This window comes from Fukomys damarensis, unplaced genomic scaffold (genome assembly GCF_012274545.1).
Source record: "Fukomys damarensis isolate Sample0158 unplaced genomic scaffold, DMR_v1.0_HiC HiC_scaffold_33, whole genome shotgun sequence".
In the NCBI taxonomy this organism is placed as follows: Eukaryota; Metazoa; Chordata; class Mammalia; order Rodentia; family Bathyergidae; genus Fukomys; species Fukomys damarensis.
In genome coordinates, this window is record NW_022900945.1 from 54,322,838 (window position 1) to 54,334,777 (window position 11,940).

The window sequence follows — 11,940 nt, forward strand, 5'->3', positions numbered from 1 at the left end:
AAAAAAAAAAAAAAAAAAAAAAAGGAATTTTCAGTGCAAAACCTGGGACCGCAGGAGCTCAGGTGTCGCCTCCCTCCCTCTCTCTCCTTCTGGAAAATTCAAAGCCCTCCTGCATTCAGGCTCCCCCCGGCTGACAAGTGCCCTTGGCTGGCACCCTCCCCTGGTGGTACCATTCAGCCACCTTGGACCCGCAGGAGCCAGGGCCTCCTCCCGGCCCCCGCCCTCCCAGGCGCTCAGCCCGGGCCGGCTTGGCCTGTGTCTGTACCAGTGAGCGAGCATGTGGCACTGATCCGGGAAGGACCTGTGACCTCCTCGTGGCCCCCAGCCAGCTGATGCCCCCGGTGTGAAGGGGCGAGGGGAGGCGCCCACCCAGGTTGCCAGCGACCCACTGAGGAACGAGCAGAGAGGGTGCACAGGCAGCTGCGTGGGGAGGAAGGTCGGGCACAGCAGCCAGGGAACAGGTGGGGGCTGAAAAGGGGCAGACTCAGAGAAGAGGGAGAAGCAGGGGCGGTAGGGGCGCAGGATGAGAGCAGGGAGCACCCAGCCTCCTGCCCGTGCTATTGATCTGCTAGATTACTCAATTTCACCCGTATTGATCAGGTAATTGCTTTATCTCGGTTCTCATTTGAGGCCTGCATTCTCCCGGCTTCCCCTTCTGTCTCCCTCTTGTTTTTTCCCATCAACCTGACACGGGCTCCTTCACACTCCATATATATTTGGTTAGGCTGCCCTGAGTTGATGTTGGGGGCAGAGGAGGAAGGGGCTAGGGTGAAGGGAGGAGGAGACCAGCCTCTCCTTCCAGCCCCAAATTCTCTTCCAAGAAATCCCCCCAGCTCCAGCTGGAGGAAATGCCTGCCCACCCCAGGTTCCCAGAGGCCCAGAAGAGCAAGGAAGATAGATACCTGCAGGACCCCTCCAGAGGCCCGGTCTGCTCTTCCCACCGTCACACCTGTCCTGGCCCCGGACTGCGAGCCCTGCAGGACCTCCAGCTCCTCCTGAGCCTCTCGGAGTCCTGCCTCGTCCCTCTTGTGCTCTCTCGGGCTCTCTTAAACATGAGCGATGCCGAGGCTCCTGCAGCCCCTAAGTCCTTCCTGCCCACCTTCCTCGTCCTCCTCATCCCTACACCATCCGGGAACCCCAGGTGCCCAGCACCGACCAGGGAGGAGGTTCAGCCCTGCCCCCAGAACCCCAGTCTGGGAGCCTACACTGTTCCCCAGGAACCCTAATCTGAGAAGCAACCTCTCTTGGCTCCCAAAAGCCCCCAGTCTGAGGGAAAAGTCCAAACCTAGCTGAGAACCAGACAAGGACACCACACAGAAGACAAAAGACAAGGCCCAGAGGGAGAGTGAGTGATTTCAGATCCTCTACGGTCCCAGGCAGCTCGGGCCGGAAGCAGGTTTGGATGGGACTACTCAGGGAACACCCCCATGCCAGGAAAATGGACTCAGCCCTGGAGAGGGCTCCGTGGGCCATGGGGATGTGCACCCTGGGAGCCAGCCCTCCTTCCGGGCCACACTCTGAGTCTCGGGCTCCCGGCCCTCCCTGCCCGAAGGGGACCATGTCCAGGGACGCACGGGCCTTTGCCGGACGGCACACGGTCCGCCTGTGCTCACAGGGCACCTGTGAGGGCCAGTCACAGTGTCAGTGTCAGAACTTCTCCTGGGAGTCCCCTCAGACTTCTGGGGTGCTCCCAGGGTCAGTGTTCAAACAGTTCAAAGCACATCGCCTGAGACAAAACAGTAGGAGGTAGCAGAGATGGTCCTAGGCTCCAAAGAAGTCCTGTCTGGCCTTCCAGAAACTTCTGCAGTCTGACCTGTGAGGAAAGGGGCTGGGAGAAGAAGCAGCCAGAGAGCTAAGGGGCCGCTTTCTCCCAGAGCAGAGCAGCCAAGTGTCCCGGGGTAGGGCCCGGCACTCCTAACGGGCACGGTGAGTAAGGCTCGGTCCTGCTCCTAACCCAGCTCCCCTCCCCAGAGCCACCTGACCTCCCCTCCGGGCCTCCCCATTGCGGGGCCCTGGGACTCTGCTCTCCCCTTTGCCCACCAGGCAGAGAGGGAAGGACTGAGGAAGCCCCTCCTGCTCCCCCGCCGCCCGTGGCCTTTGTTTGGAGGGATTCTCCCCTCAGCTTCCCTTCCACTCAAGCGCCCTTCCTCTCCACCTGCTCCCTCAGCTCGCGGTTGCCCGCCTCCCTCTCTCCCTTCCTGACGACTGCGCGGCCCTTCGCCCTGGCCCTCGTGTGGGGAGCATGGCCAACTGTCCCGTTTTCCCAAGACTCCCCCGGTTTTAGCACTGAAACCCCGGGTCTGGGGGACCTCCCTGTCCCCGGCGAGGCAGGAGACGGAGCACCCTAGCAGGATGGTGGGGCAGAGCCTGTGATCTGGCTCAAGCGGCCAGACTGGGGCAAGACTTGGGGCAAGCGCTGAGAGGCTGGCAGCGTCTCCCCCCCACATACACCCTGGACACCCATTTGGGTCCAGTCATATCCCCAGCACCGACCCCACACACAGAGGCCGCTCGCCACACCGACACGCAGCCCCAGACAGACAGCAGCGCCTGGACACTAACACCAAGCTGCGGGCCCAGAGACCGAGGGTGCAAACCATGTCCAGTCCCCGCTCGGGCGGGCAGCCAGTCAACAAACACCAGCCCTCTCTTCTGCCGTCTGGCTGTGGACACCACTGGGTGTGGGGAGAGGGGAGGGGCGAGGGTCTCAGACGCAGGCGACAGTGCAGGGACAGCCCTGAGAGCCACCTCCTGGGGCAGCACAGCTGCGGCGGTGGGGGTAGGGGTGGGAAGCCCTCTCCCTGTCTCAGCCTGGGCGCGGGGTACAGAAGTGTGAGTGAAATGGGTTTATTACTGGGAGTCTGTTGCCTCGATTGGTATCGATCCCTGCATGTCACCTTCCATTGCTACTAATGGGACATGAAGAGTCTGCACGGACACTGCAGCCGCCAGCTACATGCGTGCATGCACACGCGCGCGCACACACACACGGCCCCCCCAGCTCGGGGTGCAGGTTCCGGCTGCACAGCCTGCCCACCTTCCTCTCCTTCAGTAAGATTCCCCCCTCCTCCCAGTGCCCACCATGCGCCTCCTTCCCTTCCCGCTCTGACACCTGGAAACCCACCGTCTACTCGGGAGAGCCCTTTGCCCTTTCCTGCCCCAAATCCAGCGGGGCCACCACCTCTGCTGGACCCTGTCACCGTGCCGTCTTGGCTGAGGCAGGAGCCAGTGGACACAGCTCTCTCCCCTCTTCCTCCAGCCTTGCTTCTAAATGGGCCTCTGTTGCATGACTGGCCAGCCTGAAACCATCCAGGTCCCCCAAACTTCACTGCACCGGCTGCTGTGACCCAGGCCAGAACCTGGCAGAAGAGGAGGAGATGGGGGGGTGAGGAGGACGAGGACGAGGGTTGGGAGGAGGCAGGAGCTTTATTTCTGAGCCTCCTTCCTGTTCCTCAGGTGACATCTCATCTCAGCCCCCCAAGAAGCCCCCCAAGGTCTGAGCACACCTGGGGTCTCTCTAGACCCTGCCTTTTCTTTTTCTTTGCCCTATTTTTTGTTTTGTTTTGAGACAGGATCTTACTAAGTTGCCCAGGCTAAGCTCAAATTTGCAGTCCTCCTGCCTCAGCCTCCCAGAGTGCTGGGATTACAAGTGTGAGCTACTGTACCTGCCAGTTCCTACCCATTTCCATGTCAGCCTGCTTTAGGACATAACTGAATCCTTAAAGGACCCCTTCAGATTGTAAGGTCTACACACAAAGTTTTTTTGTTTGGTTTGGTTTGGTACCAGGGATTGAACTTGGGTCCTGGTGCTTTCGAGGCAGGCAATGGAACCACTGAGCTAAATCCCCGGCCCTGCACATAGTTAATAAACTGTGAGTTTACCCTGTGCTCTTTACTCACTAACTGTCACAGCAAAGTTCTTCCTGCGGCTCAAATAGAGCATCGTTTTGTTTCTCCCCAGAGAAGCCCCGCCGGCCTGCGCCTGTGCCCACAGCCCTGAGGGCCCAGGCCGAGCTGCAGGACAGGTGCCCAAGGCAGCCCCCGATGGGGAAGGCTGCATCCCCCCACCTCGGCCCTGACCCCAGCTTAGGGAAGCTGAGGGGCTGGACGGGGCCAGGCCCCAAGGTGGAGGTGCTGGTGCTTCAGCCTGGGGAGCTGGGGAGCTGGCGCCTGAACAGGGAGCCGCCTGGGGCAGGGAGACAGACCGTCCAGTCCTCACTTAGATCCCGGTGGGGCGGCCACGCCCGGGCCGGGGTGGGTGCTGGGTGCTCCAGCTGCACATCAGCTTCCACGGCTGAGTCGGTCCTGAGCCCGGACCCCAACAGCGCTCAGCCATTCGTCCTTGTCTTGTGGGAGAAACGCAAAAGGCCCTCGGCCTGAGGCAGGTCTAAGTCAGAGGCCGGGCCTCCTAATCCAGGCCCAGCCCTGTCCACCAGGACCAAAGTGGGGCAGGGGGCAGGACTGCTGCAGGGCACGGAGGACCCTCCAGGGCCTGGGTGATAGCAGAAGAGGGACAGCAGGGCAGCCTGAGCCCCGGCCTGGACGCCTCTCCAGGGTGGCTCTCCAGGGCACAAGAGGGCAGGAGAGAGTCCAGGCCCGGTCTCTGCCCACTCTGCTCCTTCAGAGTCGGCCTGCTCCTCCTTGATGGACAGGGCTTTCCTGGAGAGGAGAGAGGAGCCGCTCCTCCTGAGGGGATCCCACCGGCTCTGGTGTCTCCAGCAGCTCACTCGGATGAATTCGAGACCAGATGGGCCAAAGGTGAGCCAGGGCCAGGCCAAGCTCTCCAGACGAGACGAGCCAGGGACTCGGGAGCAGCCTCAGACCTGCCTTCCACGGAGACCACATCTTTTCAGTCCTGTGTCCCCCGCCCTGTGCCTTAGTCCCCGACACGGTATCACCTACCAGCCCTCTTTCCAACCCCTTTCCTCTTTGCGCTCCTGGCCCGGTGGAGCCCTGTCCTCCCTGCCTGTCGCATGAGTACCCAGCTCCTGTATCCCCCAGTGTCCCTCTCTCACCTTTCCATCACATTAGCTTCGGTTGATTTAACCAGAAAACAACCCAGAATTTAATTCCGTGGGCCTCCATTCCCATCTCTGTCAGCTCAGGGCCGGGAGGGGCTGTGTAATGAGGTAGCAGGAGTCTGGGCCTCTCGGAGTAGGGGGCGGGTGAGGGAGAATATCCTATTGATCCTCCAGTGACATCTATCAATCTTCTCGTCCCTGCTGTGGTTGGGAGATCGGACACGGGCTTGACAGCCCTGCAGGCAGCTTGGTCCCCAGGACTACAAGACAGAGGTGCTATCTCTGGCATCCCTTCTAGTCCTGGGTCTCCCAGAATCCCACCCCTTCTCTTTCTCCTTAGCAGGCTATGTGGTGCCCCTGTATTGCATTTTCCTATTCTCCTGGCTTCCGTTAGTTGGAAGTTCATCTGGTTATCTAACTTCCAGTCAAATTCATAAGAAAAACGAAAATTCATTTTCTAGATTTTTTGTTTATTTGTTTGTTTGTTTTTTGAGACAGGGTCTTACTATGTGGTTGAGACTGACCTGGAACTCACTAAGTAGCCCAGGCTGGTCTGGAACTCACAGCGATCCTCCTGCCTCAGCCTCCCGAGTGCTGGGATTACAGGTGTGAGCCACCATGTCCGGCTCCCAGTTCTTTTTTAATTTTTTAAATTTTGAAACAGGTCCAGCTAAGTTACTAGTCACTGCCCAGACTGGGCTTGAACTCACAATCCTCCCGCCTCAGCCTCGCAGAGTGCTGGGAGTAAATGACCTGGAGCACTAAGTAGCCCAGGCTGGTCTGGAACTCACAGCGATCCTCCTGCCTCAGCCTCCCGAGTGCTGGGATTACAGGTGTGAGCCACCATGTCCGGCTCCCAGTTCTTTTTTAATTTTTTAAATTTTGAAACAGGTCCAGCTAAGTTACTAGTCACTGCCCAGACTGGGCTTGAACTCACAATCCTCCCGCCTCAGCCTCGCAGAGTGCTGGGAGTAAAAGGCATGTGCCACCACGCCCGGCTTCATTTTCTAGAATGATAGGAGACTATAGGTATAATAAACGCTTAAACACCTTCAAAAGGAGGCTGAGTAAACTGTTAGTGTCATCTTGTCTGACTAAGAAGAAAAGATACAAACTGCCCTGACGGAGAACCAGTGCGGAGCAGGGCAGGGCAGGGGGTGTTGCCAGAAGCCCTGTGAACAGCTGCTTTCAGGTGTGCCCTGGAGGACTCCCCAGCAGGTCTGCACCCCTCAGGGAGCGAAGAAGACAGAGCCTCTCACCAAGCTCCCTGCTGGCCCATGCTTTAGGAGCCTCAGCCCCAAAGGAATGCTGTGGATGCAAAAGACCCAGAGGAGGAAGAAGTCCCCACAGGCTGGGGTGCCGGACCCTGAAGGGTTAATGCTATTGTCTGAGAAACCACCCCGCTCCCCTGGGAGCTTGGAGATCCCGCTCTCATTTGAAGTAACCCTAATGCGAGGACCAGCAGGGTCGTGGCTGGGCGAAGAGGCACAGAAGGAAGCGGGCTGCTTGCTCCGCTGGAAGGGACTCTGGTAGGTCTGCGGCAGGGGCCCAGCTGTGTCCCCACCCTGCGCCAACTGTGGAGCCTCTTGTGGGGCAACTGGGAAGGGGAAGAGAGGGACACCCCCCACCTGAGGGGAGAGGGGAGTCCTGGACCACCTGACTCTGCCTGAGAAGTGGCAGTGTCCTCCGTCCCGGTGTGGGGCAGCTGCACAGGCACCTGGGCACCTGCAGGAGGATATCGGCTGGGCTCGGCTGCCGGCTCTCCAGGCAGATGCACTGGGGGCTGGATGAATGAAGGTCTTAGCGCCTCCCTCTCCTGTTCTGTGACATCCCCGTGCGCCATCCGTACCCCTGAAGCTGGAGAAGATAGGTAAGGACTGGCGAGCAGCTGGTGGCCGTGCTGGGCAGAGGGAGGCAGGTGAGGCTGTGGGCATCACTGCTTGGTACAGGAGGAGCAAGGACAGGAAGGGGCACCAGGACAGAGAGCTGAGTGCGCTCCCACCTGAGCTAGGCTGGCACGAAGTGGACTGAAACCTGTGGTGGGGTGAGGCAGTCCTGCCCATGCACTGCCTGCCTCCCCTCCTCAGACCCCCGGGAACTAGGACCAAGAAGCCTGAAAGCTCGGGGGTCCCCCTTCTCTCCACCCAGACAGGCTGCCCAGTGGCACAGAGAAGTCCGAGCTGTCGGCCCCAAGTCCCCCCCAAGGAAAGGAGAGGCGACGTGGCAGCCGCAGCCCTCACATGCAGTCCCTCTGCCCAGCCCAAGGGCAGCAGGGCCCCAGGGACCAGGGTACACGCAGGAGTTGGGGCTTGGCAGAAATGGAAGCGTTCTCGTTAATGAAAGAGCACGCGCAGGTCGAGGTTGGCTACTGAGTCAGGTGCCAGAGGCCCCGTTGGTGAGGGCCACCTCAGGTGCTGGCCGCTGTCCCTGCAGTCCTGGTCCTTATGACTCAGCCCGGACTCTTCAGCCAACTCATCCAGCTCAGCTGTTTACTAGAACTTTCACTTCCTCTTCTTTTCCTCTGGCTCCTCGGCTACCCCAGCGCCTGCTGGAGGGGATTTCTCCTCCTTAGGAGCCCGAGGATGGGGGTACCCAGGGTGCTCCCCCAGGGCACGGCTGTCCGGAATGCCAGGGAAAGGCTGAGGCTGCCACTGGGGAAGGGAAGGGACGCGGAGGGTCTGGGGTAGAAGTGAGGGAGTGGGGAGGTGGAGCCAGGGCTGAGGGAGGAGTGGGAAGGCTCCGTTTCTGCCTCTGAAGCACAGGAGAGAGACCAGAGAGGAAGGACAGAAAGAGAAAAGAAAACAGAAAGTGACGAGCGCCAGGGACAGAAGCCGAGGAAGGGGTTGGCCAAGAGGCACGCGATAGAGGCCACCCTGGCGAGGGAGGAACCGGGTGAGGAGAGGGGACCAGAGAAAGAGCGGGAGAAAGAGCCCCCCGAAAGAAGAGGGCAGAGAGAAAGCCCAGAGGGGACGGAAGCCAGCCGGGAAGGGAAGGGGAGAGGCTGGTAATGAGAGAGCAGGGCTGAGGAGGAGAGGTCTGGGCGAAACAGAAACCAGCAAGGGCCGAGGGAAGGTCCTGAGCCTGCTGCTGGACACAGGCTGCCCGGCTCCCAGCGCTGGCCGCCCTGAGGCCGCTGCCCACAGCCCCTCTGTCAGGGAGCGGGCAAGGAGGCCCGAGGGGAGGCCAGAGGCTCCTGCACTACGCCCTCCTGCCCACCCCGGGCAAAGGTGGCTGGCTTGCCCTTCCCGGCCCAGCCCCCTCTGCTCTCTTAGCTAATAGCGTTAAGGACGTCTCAGGACTGGCCACTCACCACACCACCAGGGCAGAGATCAAGGGAGCAGCAGAGGCTTCTAATGAGGTTGGGGTTTGAGGGAGGGGAGGGGGCGCACTGTGTGTCCAAAGATAACACGTGTGAAATATTCCCAGGGGAGGCCAGGCTCCTGGCTGGTTGTCCACTCTGATCTCAGCAGCCCCCTCGCCCCAAGCTGTATCCCGATCCTCACTGGGGCCGGACCCTGGCGTCCCTTCACTGTTCCGGCCTCACTCTGACCCGCTGTCCTCAGACTGGCTGCCTTTGTGTTTATAAACAGTTCTGTTTTGCCACTGAATCAGTCAGGCGGTCTCTGGTTTTGTCCAATCAATCAGATTTCGCAGTCAGCCCTGAAGGCTGCAAGAGGGAGATGCCTTCCACACAAGTCTGCTTTGCAAGTGGGCAGCACTGGGCGGAGCGGGCTGACTCGGAGCCCTGTGGTCCCTGTGAGCACGCGTCCCTGTCCTTCTTGGCCTCTCTCCTCCCTCTGTCCATCTGGCTGTCTGACCTGTGGCTTCAGCCATATCCGAGGTGCAGACTAGAACGCCTCCTTTGGGGTCGGAGCCCACTGCCAGCCTCACCTCCCTGCTCCTGCAGTTTCACCCTCAAACCTTCTGCCCTGATCGACTGATTAGAGTCAAGAGCCCAGAGTCAGACAGACCTGTTTCCATCCGGCTCGGCCGCTTGCTGAGGATCTTATGCAAGTCTCTTAATCGTTTGAGCCTTCATTTCCTCACTTTGCAAAACGTAGCTAATACCCACCTGGAAGGGCTATTGTGGAGAATCAATGAAGTGACACGTGAGAAAGGTGTGGCACCCAAAGCAGGGTGCATCGTGGGGGGCCCCACTCGAATCAGCAAATCTTGGAAAGGTCAGATCTGCTTTGCATGTTTCCTTTGGCTGCAAACCCGGCTTAGGCCTTTATTAAATAACCACCTAAAACCTACATGTGTCGTAATGCGGCTTCCATGGGCCGAGGGGATTGGCCTCGTTAGCAGCAATCTGAACGACGCTGAGGATGACAGTATCAATCCCTGCTGCCCCACAGCCCTTCCAGAAACGCAAAGCGCCTTGGACAAACAGCACTGATCATTCGAGATCGAGTTACGAGCTCTTTTGATTTATGACCCTCGGTTCTCAGCCTCCTGTCAGGCCAACGCACAGGCCCCGCTGTGGGGCCCGCGGGGTGGGAGGGCTGGAGGGGCTGAGCAGAGCCAGCCTGGAGTCGCAGAGCTGTGTGCAACTCACAGCACAAGAGGGAAGGAGCAGGGGCCGGGGCCGGGAGGGCACAGCCAGCAGGCGTGCATGAAATGCACAGGGATGAAGGTTCAGTGCCCAGGACAGGCCCGAAGCCCGCTCTTCTCTGGGAGACCCGGAGGCTCAACAGAAAAGAAAGCACCTGTGGGTGGGTGTTTGGCAGGATTTTTCCACAGCAAGGCTTTCCACACCCAGAGTTCAGACTTCTTAGAAAGAAGAGCACCTTCCAGAGCACCCACAAACCTGGGGGAGGTGGGGAGGAGCCCCCGCCACTTGCAGACTTTGGCTTTTCACTGGGTTTCCTTTTTGGGCTGCCTCAGTGGACAGATCACATGAATCTGGGGCCACCGAGGTCTTTCAGCTCCTTTACTTAGCTGTGTGGCCCTTCTGAGCCTCTGCCTGATGGGAGGTTTCGGTGCATTCAGCCTTAATCCCTCAGCCTGTGCCGGGCACAGGGCACGTCTGGTCTGGTAGGTGGCAGCTGTTTGTCATCTCCTTGCCAGATCCTAAATCTACGCTGAGATCTCTGCACCTCCAACCAGGAAGCAGCGTCAGATCCAGCAGGCAGCAGGAATTCTATCAGCTTCCTCCTGAACATTCCTGCCCAGAAACCGCTCCCCTCAGCACACACACCTTCATTTCCCAGCCCAGCCCACCGCATTCTGAGGCTGAGGAAGAGCACTCCCAAGCCAGCTGAGGTTACACTAAGGAGCTTCCTACTGGCTGGGGCTGAAGGAGGGTGAGAGAGAGAGCAGCTGCTGCTTCGGGAGAGAAGAGAAGGCGGATTCCAGATGTCAGCTATCAGTTTATGCTTTATTATTTTCTCTTTGTTTCTTTGTGGTGCTGTGGAAGAACTCAGGGCATGGTGGCTCACGCCTGTAATCCCTGCACTGGGGAGGCTGAGGCAAGAGGATCGCTGAAAGTTTGAGGCCAGCCTGGGCTCCATAGTGAGTTCAAGTCCAGCCTGAACTACGTAGTGAGACCCTGGCTCAAAACAGACAATAGAGGACCCAGGACCACAGGAAGCCCAGACAGGCTCTCTGACCCTCCATCACTGGGCCACTGAAGGGCGTGTCATCTACTCACGGCCCGCTGCTGTACTTTGCAGGGTGCTCTCAGCCCAGGCCAAACAGGGCTCCAGTGGCCTGTGGGGTCCACCGCCCTTGTGGTACGGTGCTGAGCAGGCCCTGGGGAGGAGAGGTCAGCAAGAGGCCACTGGACCTTTGGGTGCTGGGAGTAGGAAGAGTCAGGAGGGTGCTGCAAGCTGAAATGTCGCGATGTTTTCGTTTTCTAACACCTGTGGCTTCTTTTTGCTGTAGCCCAGGGGTTCTTGCCATGCAAGCAGTGTCCTTAGGAGCTTGTTAGAAACACAGAGTCCCAGGGCCACCCAGTTCTTCTGAATCAGAATCTGCTCTTGAAGGACCCCAGATGAGCCCTGTGCACATGAGACTTGAGGGGCACTGCCATGGCTGACTTTAGGTTTGGTTTGGTTTGCTCGTCTTGAGGCAGGGTCTCTGCACAGTCCAGACTGGCCTTGAACTTGCTAGGTAGCCCAGCCCAGCCCCAGACTCCTGAGACTCCTGCCTCAGCCTCCTAAATCCTGAGCTCACAGGCGTGCGCCACCCAAATCCTAGCTGGGAGTAGTGCTGCCCTCACGCCAGCGCCCCCAGCGAGGAGAGCCTGGTCCCGAATCCTGCTGGGGCACAGCCCTGCACACCCAGGAATCTCCCAGCCCAAGGGCAGCCTGCGTCCAACTGACAGCCTCTGTTGTTGCCTCCTGTGGTGACCTGGAAAGCAGCCTCTCAGCCTCCCCCGCATCCTCTCTTCCTCTTGCCCGTTTTACTCCTCCTTCCATGTGCATCAAGCAAGTCTAGCTCAGTGGGGCTCAGCGCCACACCCTCCCCTCCTCCCCAGGGCAGAAACCGAAAGGTTCCCGCTGCCCTGCTGTGCCCAGGGTCCAGTCACCGAACAAATACTCCCAGAGCACCTGTGGGTACAAGGCCAGGACCAGGGGGCTCCCAGGGCCAGCAGTGAGCAGGACGCAGTGTTGCAGCCCTCCTGGAGCGGACGCCAGTGACAAGTTCACTGCCGTGCACTTAATCTATCAGCAGTCACCTGTGAAGCACCTTGCTGCCACATTTTCCCCCCAAATAAGGCCAGCTCTTATTTTTAGTTTTGCTCTAAAAGATGCAATAGGCCTTATTTTCAGAGGATGTCGATTTTTTTTATGTATAAAAGTCTACATGTATTCGGAGATAGTCCTGTCATCTTCTTCTGGAGCATCATCATAACTCCACACCCCACATTCTAGCCTGAATTTCTCGACTCCACTTCCTGTGGAACCGTTGGTCC